This window comes from Oryx dammah, unplaced genomic scaffold (genome assembly GCF_014754425.2).
Source record: "Oryx dammah isolate SB20612 unplaced genomic scaffold, SCBI_Odam_1.1 HiC_scaffold_29, whole genome shotgun sequence".
Classification (NCBI taxonomy): domain Eukaryota; kingdom Metazoa; phylum Chordata; class Mammalia; order Artiodactyla; family Bovidae; genus Oryx; species Oryx dammah.
Window position 1 is genome coordinate 84229208 of NW_024070213.1, and position 16903 is coordinate 84246110.

Sequence of the window (16903 nt, forward strand, 5' to 3'; positions counted from 1 at the left end):
ACGGCATTCATAATGGAGAATTAAAAGCTAAAAAAGTAGTGTCTCTTTCCTGGCACATGTAAACAGTCTGAAACATCCTCTAACTGTATGCCAAATGACCACGTGTAAAAAGGGGTGGGGGAGCAATATGGTGAAATTGAGCATTGAATAAAGACTCGAATCCCTGGGTTCTGGTCCCAGAACTTAAAACATTTATTAACTGTGTGATCTTAGGGAACTCACCCAGTCTTTCAGATTCTCAACCCTCCCAATTGTGAAATGGAAATGTAGTACCCATGTATACTCTATTTGATTTCACAAGGTTGATGGAGATGAGACATGTGAAAAGTGCTTTGGGAGCTCTAAAGCTGTAAAAGGGTATTAGAGTGTGTCCTATTCGTGTGTTCTTCATCCTTGTTGCCCTTGTGCCTTAGATGTGATCTGACACAGCACAGATGTTTAACAAATGTTTGTTGAACCTAGTGGAACCGAAGCTAGGTTTATGTACAAAATAAACAGAGCTGGAGAGGTATCCCACCACAGTGATGTTTGTACTAATTATGTGGCTCCCCTGAGCCAGGCTGTATCGGAGCACAGCAGGTCCTCATTTGGTCCTCCTTTGGAGAACCTGCTGTTGGCTCAGCCCTGCCTTATTCTCCACGGAACTCTCAGCTGCTGCAGATGGGAACGAGCCACCAGTCTGCATGCCTGGGCCGCCCAAAGCCCCGGGGGACTTGAAGCTGGCAGGTTACGGAGAGCATCCTGGGTGAAGACCTTTAGTTAGGAGAGATGACTGGCAATGTCAGTGACACACTGGAGAGTCCCCAGAGGGGTTCTGAACTATAGGGAAAAACAAAATTAAAAAAAAAATAATCATCACTCTCTCCAGAGAGCAGTTTTGATGTGCTGCTGCTTGCCTCCTGCATTGTGATAGAAATGCACGGTAGGAGAACAAGGAAGGTTTGTGTAGGAGAGGTGATGTGCAAATCTGAACAAGTTGCTGGAGGATGAGTCTGCTCACTGACATTTCCTCCTTTGGAGAAACAGCTAGATGATGGAAAAACAAGCTAGTGTGGCAGCTGTCCACATTTATCTCAAAGTGGAATTTTTCACTTATTCAATGATATTTATTAGAATTTATGGACATCTGAATTCCTCTTTCCTAAATCCCCTTTTCTGGGAAGGCACTGAGGACCTTAATACTATTTTCATAAGCAGAATAACATTGATCTGATGGATATCATATATCTTTGTTTGCTTGTCAGAGGATGAATTGGCTTGAATGGCATCTGACTCAATGAACATGAGTTTGAGCAAACTCAGGGAGATGGGAAAGCACAGGGAAGCCTGGTGTGCTGGAGTTCATGGGGTTGCAGAGTTGGAAACAACTTAACGACTGAACAACAACAGGGTGTGTCTAGGAGGAAAGCTGAATAGTGGCTTCTCCAGATAGACTACTTGATAGGATCAACATACCCCAAGATGTTAGATTCAAGCTTGATATTCTTAATGCCCCAGAGTTAATTTGACCTGTGGAGAATGGCTTATAACATAAGCCAAAAGAATACCTATCTACGAATTTAAAGCAAACATCAAGTGGATCAGAACTCTGCCTGTTAGAAAGCTTTGGGAAGCCAAGTTTATAATCACAAACAAATTTGCTGAGTGTGAAATAATAGAGAAGAGTAGTTTGATGAGTTTAATGTTGAGTGATACCAAATGATTATAGCATGACAAACCTCTTGCCATAAGAGAGGTATGTCTCAAGACCACATATTCAGGTTGGCTGGACAGGACAACACTGTCATCCTGGACAGGCTATTAAAGCCATTAATCAGTGAAATCTTCAATTACATAAGAAGTACAGCGGCATCATGATGCTGCCCCAATCAGAAAATTACACTTTCTATTCAAGAGGATCTCTTCCTCTTTCTTCAACAGTATAATAATAACAGAGCAGCAAAAGCAGAACATCGTAAAGAAGGCAGAGTGGCGATCGTGCAGAGGGAGAGGCAGAGGGACAGAGAACACAGAACTCTTATCAGAAAGGGTTCTCAGAAAACTACAGAACTACCTGGAAGAAAAAAAAAATCAGTCTCCAGAAACAATCCTGAGAAGCAGGCATTTTGCAGAACCTCAATAAAACATAATGAAACATCGTGTATATTGAAAGTAAACTGAATAACTACACAAGCAGAAACTGAGGTCTGTCCAACAATTTTGAAGAAAAAAAGTTCCAACAAAGGCAGTTTGAGGTAAGAATCATGTAGCGCAGAGAGAAGAGAATTAACAAAACAGGGGCAAAGTCCCCCAAATCAAAGAACAGAACATTTACCAGCACCCACCAGGTTCCATGTTTCCTTCTAGTCACTAACTACCCGGTGACGACCACTCTCATTGACTTCTGGATTTGTTCTGCCTATTATGATAAATTCAGTTCAGTTCAGTCGCTCAGTTGTGTCCGACTCTGCAACCCCATGAATCGCAGCACACCAGGCCTCCCTGTCCACCACCAACTCCCGGAGTTCACTCAAACTCATGTCCGTTGAGTCGGTGATGCCATCCAGCCATCTCATCCTTTGTCGTCCCCTTCCCCTTCTACCCCAAATCCCTCCCAGCATCAGGGTCTTTTTCAATGAGTCAACTCTTCGCATGAGGTGGCCAAAGTATTGGAGTTTCAGCTTTAGCATCAGTCCTTCCAATGAACACCCAGGGCTGATCTCCTTTAGAATGGACTGGTTGGATCTCCTTGCTGTCCAAGGGACTCTTAAGAGTCTTCTCCAACACCACAGTTCAAAAGCATCAATTCTTCGGCACTCAGCTTTCTTCACAGTCCAACTCTCACATCCATACATGACCACAGGAAAAACCATAGCCTTGACTAGTTTTGTTGGCAAAGTAATGTCTCTGCTTTTCAATATGCTGTCTAGGTTGGTCATAACTTTCCTTCCAAGGAGTAAGCGTCTTTTAATTTCATGGCTGCAATCACCATCTGCAGTGATTTTGGAGTCCCCAAAAATAAAGTTAGCCACTGTTTCCCCATCTATTTCCCATGAAGTGATGGGACCAGATGCCATGATCTTCGTTTTCTGAATGTTGAGCTTTAAGTCAACTTTTTCACTCTCGTCTTTCTCTTTCCTCAAGAGGCTTTTTAGTTCCTCTTCACTCTCTGCCATAAGGGTGGTGTCATCTGCATATCTGAGGTTATTGATATTTCTCCCGGCAATCTTGATTCCAGCTTGTGCTTCTTCCAACCCAGCGTTTCTCATGATGTACTCTGCATATAACTTAAATAAGCAGGGTGACAATATACAGCTTTGACATACTCCTTTTCCTATTTGGAACCAGTCTGTTGTTCCATGTCCAGTTCTAACTGTTGCTTCCTGACCTGCATATAGGTTTCTCAAGAGGCAGATCAGGTGGTCTGGTATTCCCATCTCTTTCAGAATTTTCCACAGTTTATTGTGATCCACACAGTCCAAGGCTTTGGCATAGTCAATAAAGCAGAAATAGATGATACATTATACACATGAAATATATACTCTTCTTGTCTGGCTCTTATTGCTCAACTCTGTGCTTGAGAATTTCATCTATATTTTTGAATGTAGGCATCAATTAATCTCACAGCTATATAATATTCTGCTCTGTGACTCAATCATAATTTTTTTTCTATTTTAAAAAGTATTGCCTAGTCTAAGGTTATGAAAATGTTTCCATCTAAAAGGGTATTGCTTTATCTTTCAATTTGTCTCTCCAACCCAATATTGCTGTGGTCTGAATATCTGTATTCTGCCCTGAATTCATATGTTGAAATCTTAATCCCCAAGGTAGTGGTATTAGAGGTGGGACATTGCAGAGATGATTAGTTCATAAGGGCAAAGCCCTCCTGAATGAGATTAAACTCAGGAGAGACCCTTTTCTGCCAGGGGGGTCATAGCAACAAGATATTATTCATGAATGAGGAAGCAGACCCTCACCAGAGGCCAATTTTTATGGTATTTTTGTTATAGCAACCCAAAAGGACTAAGACACATCTGGAATTGATTCTTGTGTGTAATGTGAAGTAGAAGTCAATAAACACTTTTTTTCCGTATGGATATCCAACTGACCCAGCATGATTTACTGAAAAGACCCTTTTCCCTGCTGAATCTCATGGTCATTTTGTCATAAATCATGTGATCATATATGTACGGATCTGTTCTATTGGACAGTGATCTGTTCTTATACTAGTATCACACAGTTCTGATTATCCATGGCTTTATAATAATAGTTCCTGCTATAGTGTGAGCCCCTCATATTTGTTCTTCAAGAAAAGCTTGGCTTTTCTTGGCCTTTGCATTTCCATATGAATTTTAGAATTGATTTGTATTGATTTGTACATTGCTGGGGGGAAAAATAAGCCTATATCTTGGATTTTGGTTGAGATTGCATGGAAGTATGTAATACTCTGAAGAAAAACTTATATCTTTGTAATACTGAGTGATCCAATCCATCACAAGTCCACTCATTTAGCATTTCTTTATTTTTTCTCAATAAAATTTTGTAATTGTTAGTCCTGTACATCTTCAATTAGATTTATTTCTAAGTGTTTGAGTTTTGGGATACTATTATAAATGTTTTATTTTCTATTTGTTTATTGCCAGTATATACAAGTAAATATGGCTTATGTCGAAGCTCAGCTTGCTAAATAAAAGACCATAAACTGGGTGGCTTATGAAAGTGAAAGTCACTCAATTGTGTCCAATTCTTTGTGACCTCATGGATTATACAGCCCATGAAATTCTCCAGGCTAGAATACCTGAGTGGGTAGCCGTTCCCTTCTCCAGGGGATCCTCCCAACCCAGGGATCTAACCTAGGTCTCCCGAATTGCAGGTGGATTCTTCACCAGCTGAGCCCACCAGGGAAGCTCAAGAACACTGGCGTGGGTAGTCTATCCCTTCTCCAGTGGATCTTCCCGACCCAGGAACTGAACCAGGGTCTCCCGCATTGCAGGCAGATTCTTTACCCACTGAGCTATAAATTTATAACATAAATTTATATCTCACCATTCTAGAAGCTGAGAAGTCCAAGATCAAGGTACTGGCAGATTTGGTGTCTGGTGAGGGCTATCTTCTTCATACATACACAGTGGCTTTTTTTCTGTGTTCTGACGTGGTAGAAAGGGTCAGGGATTCCTCTGGACACTTTTGTAGGGGCACTAATCCCATTCATGGGGTCAGAGCCCGAAGACTCCATCTCCGAATACTTTCATCGTTGAAGTTAGGATTTTAAAATACGAATTTTGGAGGGAACACAAACATTCATTCTACAGCAACTAATTTTTGTATGTTGATTTTATATCCAGTGTCCTTCTTATATTCTCTTATTAACTCTAAGAATTTATCTATAAATTCTTTAGAAATTTTCTATGTACATGATATTATTGTCTAAAAATGACAGTTTCATTTCTTCCTTTTCAATCTCCATGACTTTTCTTTCTTCCCCTTCCCTTTTGTGGGCTTCCCTTGTGGCTCAGCTGGTAAAGAATCTGCCTGCAATGTGGGAGACCGCGTTTCAATCCCTGGGTTGGGAAGATCCCCTGGAGAAGGGAAAGGCTACTCGCTCCAGTGTTCTGGCCTGGAGAATTCTATGGACTGTATAGTCCAAAGGATCGCAAAGAATCAGACATGACTGTGTGACTTTCACTTTCACTTGCCTTTTGCTCTGGCTAGACCTCTAGTTATAACGTTATTTGTTGTTTTGTTTTGCTAAGTTGCTAAATTGTGTCTGATTTTTTGTGACCCCATGGACTGCAGCCTGCCGGGCTTCTCTGTCCATGGGATTCTCCAGGCAAGAATACTGGAGTGGATTGCCCATTTCCTCCTCCAGGGGATCTTGCTGACCCAGGGATTGAATTCTCATCTCCTGCAAGGGCAGGCTGACTCTTTACCACTGCACCACCAGGGAAGCCCAGTTACAATGTGGGCATGCTTAACCCAGTCCTAGTATTAAGGAGAAGATTTCAGTATTCTACCAGTGAGAATGATGTTTGCTGTGGGTCATTTGTAGATATTGTTTATCACATTAAGGAGGTTCTGTTTTTGGTTGGCTAAAAATTTTTATCACAAGTGAATGTTGAATTAATTTATCAAAAACTTTTTCTGCATTCAAGATGATCATGTGATTTTACTCTCTTTGTGAATGTGGTTAACTAAGTTTATGATTTTTAAATGTCAAACCTACTTGCAAACCTAGACTAAACAGCACTCAGCTTACTATATTTCCTAATATTTTGTTAAGAATTTTTCAGCAATGTTTATGAGAAAGGTGGGTTTGCAGTTTTCTCAGAATGCCTATCAGAGTTTTTAAATCAAGTTTATGCTTTTTTTTTTTTTAAAGTCTGAGAAGTTTTGCTTCTGTTTAAATTATATAAGGGTTATTTTTCCTTAAATTTTCACAAAATTCATTGAGAAGCTCTCTGGGCCTAGATTTTTCTTTGGGAAAAGGCTTTTAAATAATGGGTTCACATTTTAAAACATACACAGAACTAGTCATATATTCTATTTCTTTTTCCTCTCAGCCTTGGTAAGTTGTGTTTTTTAACAAATTTGTCTATATCACCTAAATTGTCAAGTTTTTCTGAATAAAGCTATTTTTAGCATGTTTTTATTGTGCCATCTATAGTGATAGCTCCCTTTCATTGCTGTTGTTGCTGATTTTGTTTTTTTTTTTTTACTTTTCTTGATCAGTCTTGGTTTTATTAAGTTTGCTAATCTTTTCAAAACCAATTTTTGAGTTTGTTGATGTTCTGTATTATATATGTTGGATTATTATTTCCTTGATTTGGTTTTTATCTCTATCATTTATTTCCTTAGGTTTGACTGCTACTCTTTTTCTAGTTTCTTGAGATTAATACGTAAATAAGTTGAGTTTTTTTCTGTTTCCATTATTAATCTCTAGTTCAATTCAAGGTGGTAAGAGAAGATATTCTTAAGTATTTCAACATTTTGAAATTGCTGAGACTATTATTCATTGGAAGGACTGATGCTGAAGCTGAAACTCCAAAACTTTGGCCACCTGATGCCAAGAGCTGACTCATTTGAAAAGACCCTGATGCCGGGAGAGATTGAGCGCAGGAGAAGGGGACAACAGAGGATGAGATGGTTGGATGGCATCACCGACTCAATGGACATGGGGTGGACTCCGAGACTTGGTGATGGACAGGGAGGCCTGGCGTGCTGCGGTTCATGGGGTCGCAAAGAATAGGACACAACTGAGTGACTGAAGTGAACTGAACTGATATTATAATACACTGGTTTTAATAAATGTTCCAGGTATACTTGAAATGAATATGAAACGGTCATTAGTAGGTGTAATTTTATGTGCAAAGCAATTAAATCGGGTTGTGAATTATACTGTTATTATCTTCTATATCCTTACTGATTTTTTATTTTTAGCTTATTCTATCAGCTGTTGAGAAAGTTATGCTAATGCTGCCCATTATTATTGTTGATTTGAACATTTTTCCTTTTCATTCTGTCCATTTTGGTTTGATTTATTTTGAAACAATGCTATTGGGTGTACAGAAACTTAGGGCTGTAATATCTTCCTATTGGACTGACCTCTCTTTATCTCTGATAATATTTCTTACTTTAAAGTTCACATTGCCTTATACTGGTAGATTCACATAATTATTTTCATTGTTGTTAGTGTTGCATGATATATTTATCTTTCCTTTTACATTAAACATTTCTTTGTTAATATATTTAAAGCATACAGTTGGGTTTTTTTAAACCTAATCTGAAAACCATAGTCTTTTACTTCAAATTTAGTTCAGTTACATTCAGTGTAGTTGCTGGCATAATTAGGTTTCTAGATATTATCTTATTTTTCATTTTCTATTAAGCTCTTCTCTTTCATATTCCTTTTTTCCTTGTTTTATGCTTTTGTCCCTCTTTTTTGCCTTTTTTAGATTATTTAAAATGTTAAATTATTGAATTTTTTTATTCTAATAACTTATAAATAATACATTGGTTTCTTATGCTGATAATAGTTATCCTAGAGATTACAAAACATAGGTTTATTACAAAATTATAAAAATTATTATTTTTACCACCCTCTGATATTTTTATATCCTTAAACCTTCCAAGCTGTTTAACCTTCCTGCCTTTTCTGTTCTTGTTTTGCATTTTAGTTGTACATAGATTTTTACTCTCCAAAAAAATTAAAATTATTGTTTTGCACAGTTAATAGGAATTTATAAATATCCATGCACTTACCCTTTTCAATGTTTTTTGTTCCTTCCAGCATTTTTTTTTTCTGAAAATAGACTTGCAATGCAGCCACTATGAGTTAAGTATGTTAGTTTAAGTATATTTGAGATGGAATTTTGATTATACAATCACCAAAAATAGATTTTAAGTTTGGGTAAGACGACTTTAGTGTCAAGGTCGGGCAATAATATTGATTTTTCAGTAAAGTTCTGAGTTTACTCAGTCAAATTCAAATACTTACTGAAGGTGTTCTCCAGTTTTCAGAGAGTGTTAACATTTACCTCTCAGTTGATACTGCTAATAACTTGATTGTGTTGTTCACTCACTAAATCCCTGGGTTGGGAGGATCCCATGGAGAAGGGAAAGGCTACCCACTCCAGTACTCTGGCCTGGAGAATTCCATGGACTGTACAGTTCCATAGGGTCACAAAGAGTCGGACACCACTGAGCAGCTTTCACTTTCACTTTTCAGTCACTAAGTTGAGTCAGACTCTGCAGCCTTATAGACTGAAGCCTGTCAGGCTCCCCTATCTTCCACTATCTTTCAGAGTTTGCTTAAATTCCTGTCCATTGAGTCGGTGGTGCTATCTAACCAGCTCATCCTCTGCCACCCCTTCTTCTTTTGACTTCTTTTGTAACTTGCCAGGCTCCTCGGTCCACGTGATTTTTCAGGCAAGAATATTGGAGTGGATTGCCATGTCCTCCTCCAGGGGATTTTCCTGACCCAAGGATTGAACCCAAGTCTCCTGCATCTCCTCTATTGCAAGCAGATTCTTTCCCATTAAGTCATTGGGGCGCCCCCACTAACTTGATAGATAATTCTTTCCCATTAAGTCATTGGGGCACCCCCACTAACTTGATAGATAATTCTTTCCCATTAAGTCATTGGGGCACCCCCACTAACTTGATAGATAAGCCAAAAAGACAAAAAAACAGGATCATGGAAGGAAAGAGACTCCTTTAGATTAACACACCTTACACTGAACCCAAGTCCCCTGATGCCTGGGTCAGGTTTCTGACTATTGTATCAACAAGGAATACCTAAGATACTCATATGTCTATAAAGAAAAGTATGGCTATGGAAAATACACCCCTCAAAGTATACAATTTAAGGACAACTTCTTAAATGAACACCCTCTTCCTTCTTTTTATAGCTCCTTATCTAGATTTTTAAAACTCAGAACACACATAAACATCTGCCTGTAGCAAACATAATAAGTGTCCTCCCAGTTAAAAGCTCACATTAAAGCCACGCAGAAGCGAGAAAGGGAAAGTGAGGCAGATTATATTATGTTTATTTTAGTCTTTCTGTTTAGTTTTCCTTTCCAGGCACTGGACTGAACTTAGTTTTAAGAACCCGTAGTGAGCATTGATTATATATCTGTATTAGTATTTTGCCTTTAGAAATTTTTAGATATAAAAATCCCAAGAGTATTTTGGGAACATCTCACTGGTGATACCTAGATTGTATTCAGTGGAAAGTCAACAAATACCCCAAAGAGCCATTAATAAAATAAACTTCTGGAGTATATAGGGCTCTCCTGCTCTTCTAGCACAAGATAGAATAGGTACTTACTAACATTAACTGAATGAATTAATAAAAAGTACCTCAGTTTATAGCTGCATGGGGCTTCCTTGGTGGCTCAGACAGTGAAGAATCTGCCTGCAATGCAGGAGACCTGGTTTCGATCCCTAGGTAGAGAAGATCCCCTGGAGAAGGGCATGGCAGTCCACTCCAGTATTCTTGCCTGGAGAATTCTATGGACAGAGGAGCCTGGCGGGCCACAGCCCCTGGGATCGCAACGAGTCAGACAAGACTGAGCAGCTAACACCTACTTGCTTACTTATCTAGCTGTGTCTCCTCAGTTTACCCAAAGATTCTCTTGGCCCCATTCACAGAGATGGCAGCACCACCACTGAAACAGCAGTTACTTTCTGTTAAATTTGTAGTCGAGGGAGAAAAGGATGCAGACTCAGAAATCACATTATTATCCATGCCCCAAATGCTGTCCTACTCAGCTTTGTGTCATAGCAGACAGGGTTCCTCTCCTCTCCAGGTGAGGCTTGCCCCCTGCCACGCTGTGAGAAGGAAGCATTTGATTTGGAGTAGTGGTTGACACTCTGCCAGACACGTGTGCCTTCTCCCCAGTTCCTACCTCTGAGAATTCCTGCTGTTCAGTCTCTGCTGTAAAGGACAGGCCTAAATGGCTCTGACTCCACCCCATGTCCATCTCGCCCTCAATCTGAATAGACCAGGAGCAGCCTCACGGACAGCCGCTCTCTCAAAATCTGAACCGAATTACAGACATGGCCATCAGTGGCTGTGGGCTCCTGCTCAGAGCTCACATCCAGTTTGGACTGAGGTTGGCACCAGTGCATGCCAAAGTCAAATACAACCAAAGTTACTTGAAAGCCAAATTATAAAGAATCAGAGGAAGCCAACTCTTTAGAGGGAAGGCATTAGATATGCTAAAAAAAAAAAAAAAAAAAACCAACAAGGAAAAGAGTCGAAAGAGTGAAAAAAAGAGAGAATCAGAGACCCACTGACATTCTAGTTCCCAGCTTAGGTTGCTATGACATCCACCTGGACTTTGCTTGCTGCCTCTGGATGTCCATAAGATTGCCAGTTTTATCTTTATAGGTAACTCCTCTTTTTAATTTGAGTTAATTCACGTGAGATTAGATTCCTGGCAACCAACAGCCTCTTGACTGATGGGTTTCCCTTCCCGACCGGCACCCTGCTTTGATGCAGTCGTTCTCTTTCCTGTGAGGAGAGAACATGATCTGAAAAACTCTCCCATATCAAATTGTCTGGCTTCTCCAGCAATATCTTTAAAAAGCACTGCTGTGAGAGTGCAGCATTAGACACCAAGGAATAATAATTCCCAATACCATTTCAGGCATCAGTTAGAATATATTTTGGAATCTTCCCAGAGCAAGTTCTTTTATCTCAGTAGCTGACCATGCTCTCTGCCTAAAAGAGCTGCTTATCATTATGCAGAAACATTTTTCTATTCCCCTACAACACACACACACGCACACATACGAAACTCTTCTATCAAATTTTAAGTGCCTGAGAATAGGAAAGGATTATGTCCTCACCATCTTTGCATACTTGGCACCTTAGTATCTGAATGTACTTTATGAAGGCTGACCCCTATAGCATTCACTTGGATGGATACTTATCATATACATAAATTGAACAAATACTCTTTCTCCACCTCTCTTAAATTTTAGAATGTCAGAACTGACATTCTCAGAAACTTTCCTTTCCCCTTTTGCTACTCTTTCTGGACTTCCATGTGAACTTTGCTAGAATGGTTTGAAGAGGATGAGAAAGACAGGAAAGCAGCGTTTACTTAGCCCAGGAAAAGAAGATTTAGAGGTGTCCCAGTCATAGTCACAAGGTCATGATTAATGAGGCCAATATAGGTATTTGAAAGGATTTTCTGAGCCAGCACAACCTCCTGTCCCATCTGTACACTCCCAACATCGGTTCATAAATCCGCAAGGTCACGTCCATTGCCTGCCAGTCATAAAGCTGAATTTCCAATGAGGACATTCAGCATACGTTCATCAATGCAAGTGTCAACACATAACCTAGCGGCTGCGAAGGAAGGGCTACACTGTGCAACTTTCCACTCCTTCCTTGGAAAAGGGGCCATTCTCACAGACTTGACCTATGGCCAATGAAGGATTATTAATAGAAACTCTTGAATCCAGTGCTATTCATAAATACTCTTTAAGGCAAGTTATTTTCGTGCATAAAGGACTGTTTTTTCCTAGCAATCATTAACATTTTATTTCCCTTTTGCATGTCATTAAAGGCTAGAGTGATATTCAGAACACTCAAGAAAATCATACATGGAAATAAATGAAAATTATTTTGTGAGCGTGTTTGGTTCGCTTGCATATTATGCGCCTGTCTTTTCTGGTTCAGTAATATGATTTATTTTGTAAACATGCCAGTTTTTACAGACTCAGTCATTGTTAATATAGAAGCTGAATCATTCATCCATCAGTTAATACACTTATTTTCCTTTTCTTTCTCTATATGTTTATCATTATATTAGAAAAATAGTAGGAGTTCTTTCATTGTGGGTACTTCTCCCATTTGGTTGTGTCATTTGGTTCACAAGTAATATGGTAAAGCTATTATAAACTTTGTGATGTGTCATATTTCTACTCATAATATTGAGTCAAAACCTTGAGTCATGTTAAATCCTTGAGTATCTGAAATCAGATGCCTCCCATATGAGAGGTAAACAGAGAGTCTGGAAAGGGTCAGATAGAAAGGAAACTTTTTCTGACCATGAGAAAGGCCAATCAGACTTTGAAGTCTAGTAGTAGATCTATAGGAATTCACTTTTAAAGTTATTTGATCATCTTGTTTCAATAAGAATCTTGTTGATCCCATCTTAGAATGTAATCACGCAGGATATTGAGTTCATTGTACTGTACTAAGTTGATGGGTGCATCTCATTATTTGGTCCAGATATCTTCAGGGAAAAGAAGTGTAGAGTACAATAAACAATATGACATAGAGCCAGACTGTGATTCTAGGGAGGGGACGCACCAGCTGAGAAGAGGACTGAGTGCTAGTCACTAAGGGGTTGCCAATGAGTTGAATGGTTCTGCTATTTAATTTGGTTTTCTTCTGCCTCGGTTTCCCCTTCAGTAAAATGAGATTCTTCCTCTGACTGAAATCTCACTCTAAGGCTCATTAACCTTTTTTTTTAATTACTTCTCTTTTGACCCAAATATGTAACACTAAACATCCCAATTATGATACATTTAACAATTTACTATTCAGTACTACTCTTGCCTGGGAAATCCCATGGACAGAGGAGCCTGGTAGGCTGCAGTCCATGGGGATGCACAGAGTCGGACATGACTGACACAGTTTAGCAGCAGCAGCAGCTATCTTGTATTAAATGCAATAATTATTATTGGTTGCCATAATATTTCCTTTTCTTTATCATTGGAGAAAACTGAATTAAAAAGAAGAGTTTATTATGAATTATTTCTAAAGAAACTCAGAGAAATAATTTGTTATAGACAATAGCTCCTATCTAAGCCACTATGCTATTGACTTTCTGGTAATTCCCAAGAAACGTTAATTGCTCTTGCCAAAAGATGAGCATATTTCCATGTGGAGATTTTCAGATAGAATGTATCAGACAATGTGAGTAGAACAGAGAGCTTTTGACATGTTTTGCCTTTTTTTTTTTTTTTTGGTGCAGTTTCACATGTCTTTACTGTCATAATAATAATAATCAGTGGAAAGAAAATAGATCATTTCCTCTCCTTCTCCCCCCAATTCTGCATTGAAAAAATTCCAATCAAATGAGCGGTGATGTCAGAAGGAGATTCTAGATTTCGTTTCAGAACCAACACGTAATGGGCTAAACCATAAAATCGCCACTGATGGTCAGAAATCATGGACCGCTGACAGTTTCATATGGCTCAAGTCAGGGAGCTTTGAGTTTGTATCCCAGCCCTGAGAGTCACTTGCATATCAGCTCAGGGCAGTTACTCAATGTCTGAGTCTTGGTTTGTGAAGTAGGAATAACACCCACTTTGGAAGGTTGAGGCGAAGCTTAGCAATGTATAGAAATACTGTCTGGTGAGAATAAATGTTCAAGAAATAGTTAATGGTACAATATTATAATCAATGTAAGTAACTTAGGGAGTTTCTTCCCTGGCCCTTTAGTAATTTCCACATATATGGCAAAGGTGATAGTCGCTATGGTAGAGAGAAATGGAAAATGTTTGCTAGACACGATTTTGAAAGCCCCAATAGCTTTAAAAGGCTTCCATTCCCGTCCTGTATGCGTTGGTATGTCCTAGTAAGGTCACAGATAAAGTGTGACATACACTCAGTGGAGTAGCTAAATAGGAAATGTACTGAAGCAAATCAAGAACAGAGTTTAAAAAAAAAAAAAATCAAAACACTGAGCAAACATTCTTAACTTTTGGCAGAGGTACTGGACTGCCCAAATCCCCATGACTCTTAGGGTTATTAATAGCGACTCGTTTTGCCATATTTGGGGCAGTTATATACTTATACATCATGCAGCGTGTGTGAGGCTTTGAAGGCTCGATAGCCTTTTGGAAAATTGTATTACTCTGGAATAAGGAGGATGCCATGTTGTCATCCGTGTCACATCTGCCAGGCTGCACTCGTCACAAGCTGAGGACCAGCCAGGCCCTGCAGCACTGCCTGGAATGCGGCTCCATCTGCTTGGCCAGAGCCATGATGAAGTCACCAGTTACGCAACAGTAGTAATTTGCAGCTATTTATGACCATTTTAATAGCTAAAGTCTAGATTAGAAAGCTGTGTTTACATGCTGTGCAGCAGAATGGTTCTGTGAATCATTCCTGCAGTAACTTTTGGTCAAACCAATCAACCAAGTAATGAAAAACCAACCAGTTGATCCTGAGGCTGAGATGAACAGGTCTCCAAATTAGTCTCCACTTACTTGATGTTCCTCAAATCTGAGGCTAAACAGACTCTGAGAAATGTTCACATGTTGAGGTTTGGGGAAGTCATTCTGCCTTACCCATGATTTAATTTAAACTTGAGGCTAACCAAAATAGCTTGTTTGTAGCCTATCAAATGTTCACTGCACATGAACTTTAATTATTAAGGAAAAGGGCACATTGACCAAAGGTAAAGAATGTCCATGTTAGAAATTAAGGCCTAATGCCCTCCATCCTGGGATGCGGTTCTGGTCTTCTTTCCCTGATAAGACTGCCTTCCCAGGAGCCAAGGCCATACTGACTCATTGTGTACATGCTGGTCTGTTCTTTAAAAAAAAAAAAAAAAAAAAAACCGTGAAAAAAATGTAACCCTGACTTGTTTAATGTTCTTTGTTCTGACAAGATGAAAAACTGTGTGGGAAACCTTGCTTTTCTGGAGCAGTTTTTCCAGAGCAATCTGGGAAGCTGACTTCTGGGCTAGTTTGGTTCAAATAAAACTCTTTTCTATTCTTATTGTTGATTATTTTAGTTGACAACTCCAACTCCCCTCCCTGCCCATGCACACAGCCTCCCCTCCGCTGCCCTCCCAGCAAACTAGGGCCCTGCAAACCCTATCCTTTCAAAATATTCAGAACCCTAAGACATAAAGTGAGTCAATGGAGTTTTGGAAACTCCTGAAGAGCGTCTGTAAACAAACTGTACTTCAGAAAATGTCTATTTTGGGCATGTGTTTATTTTTTTCATTGTCATTGCTCTATTATGTGACTTCAATTAGTGACCCTGACAGCTCATTTGCATCAAGATCAGTAAAACACTCATTTGTCTGTTTCCACTGACTAGAGGTTTTAGTTAATTATCACTTCCTGACAGCCGGAAGGTCAGGCTATTTCCTTTTGTTTCACATGGCAGTTAATCCCCTCATTAAGGGTGATGGAAAATGAATAATTAAACTTTTGCCATTTTCTTATTTCAGGTAATGAGAGGCTCTGAGATCCCAGAGGTACCATTCGAGAAGCCTGGGATGTGTTGAGGACTCTGCTTCCTGCAGACACGTGAGTTTCTCTCCTCTGGTTTTATGGTAAATGGCAACCCACTCCAGTGTTCTTGCCTGGAGAATCCCAGGGATGGGGGAGCCTGGTGGGCTGCCGTCTATGGGGTCACACAGTCGGACACAACTGAAGCGACTTAGCGACAACAGCAAAGTTAAGCTAAGGTTCTTCCCCTAAATGAAAACAACTTTGCCACTCACTAGCTGTGTGACTCTGGAGAAGGCAATGGCACCCCATTCCAGTACTCTTGCCTGGAAAATCCCATGGATGGAGGAGCCTGGAAGGCTGCAGTCCATGGGGTCGAGAAGAGCCAGAGACGACTGAGCGACTTCACTTTCACTTTTCACTTTCATGCATTGGAGAAGGAAATGGCAACCCACTCCAGTGTTCTTGCCTGGAGAATCCCAGGGACAGGGGAGCCTGATGGGCTTCCGTCTATGGGGTCGCACAGAGTCCGACACAACTAAAACGACTTGCAGCAGCAGCAGCTGTGTGACTTGGGGAAAGGCAGCTCACCTTTGGACATGAAAGTTTTTCTCATTGTAAAAGGGAGAGAATAATGTCCAACTTAGACAACTGTTGTAAGAATTAAATGCATGAACGAAAGGTACAAACAAGAAGGCCTGCCACAGGATAAGAGTTCAATCAATGTGAATGAGTTAGAGAACTTCCCTGGTGGTCCAGTGGTTAGGACTCCCTGCTTTTGCTACCAAGGGCCTAGGTTCAATCCCTGGTCAGGGAACTAAGATCCTGCATGCTGTGGTGTGGCAAAAAAACAAAACCAAAAACAATGTGAATGAATTATGTTATCACTTTCAGTATCACCCTGAGCAAATCACCTTCTGAATGTTGTGGTTATCAGGCCTCCATCAAACCCCTCCTTGCAGAGACCTTGCTCACACCTGGGTCAAAGGTTTACTTTGACCCACTGGGGCAAAAATTAGGTTTAATTGCCTTAGGCTCAGGAGAAAAAACTCAGGTCTTAGAGAATTCAACTTTTACCCATCCCCTTCTAATTACTCCAAAAGATTAGGAGAGAGAGGGAAGGAGACGGTGGTAAAAAATAGAAGGACACTGATTTCAGGACTCAGAAGATTGCACCTGGTGAGAGAAGGTGCCTCTGGCCCTTCTTGGGGTT

The 16903-nt window shown here is 39.9% G+C and overlaps 1 protein-coding gene across 8 annotated transcripts in view; it reads left to right on the forward strand.

Annotated features, from left to right (window-relative positions):
- LOC120857930 (PC-esterase domain-containing protein 1B-like) overlaps positions 1-16903 on the forward strand; it is a 201189-nt gene that overhangs the window by 16072 nt on the left and 168214 nt on the right. For all 8 annotated transcript variants that reach the window (XR_005719778.1, XR_005719779.1, XM_040233830.1 and 5 more), the window contains exon 2: positions 15690-15768. The gene's annotated coding sequence lies outside the window, so the exon portion shown is untranslated. The remainder of the gene's footprint in view (positions 1-15689; positions 15769-16903) is intronic.